The sequence below is a fragment of the Penaeus monodon genome, chromosome 24, assembly GCF_015228065.2.
Source record: "Penaeus monodon isolate SGIC_2016 chromosome 24, NSTDA_Pmon_1, whole genome shotgun sequence".
NCBI classification, from domain to species: domain Eukaryota; kingdom Metazoa; phylum Arthropoda; class Malacostraca; order Decapoda; family Penaeidae; genus Penaeus; species Penaeus monodon.
The window spans coordinates 23,941,711-23,941,988 of record NC_051409.1 but is presented as its reverse complement, the minus strand read 5'-3'; positions in this window follow the sequence as shown (position 1 = coordinate 23,941,988).

The window sequence follows — 278 nt, the reverse complement described above, 5'->3', positions numbered from 1 at the left end:
TTTTGGATGGACTTTTTTTGCCCCTTTTGGTGCGGGAAAAAACCAAAAACTTGCATCCACCGCCACATTCTTCCAAAAAAAAGGCTTGAATTGGATATTCTGAATAAATGATCGTTTCCCGACCGTGTTAAAAGTGGCCGGGGCCCGAGTGTCAGTCGGGGGAGTACTTCCGGAAAAAACCCCCTTTCTAGGCCTGGGGGAACGGCGGATTCTAGAAAAAAAACCAAATTATTCCGCCGGGCCAAAAAAAAATTATTGTGTTAAAACCGCCATTTTTT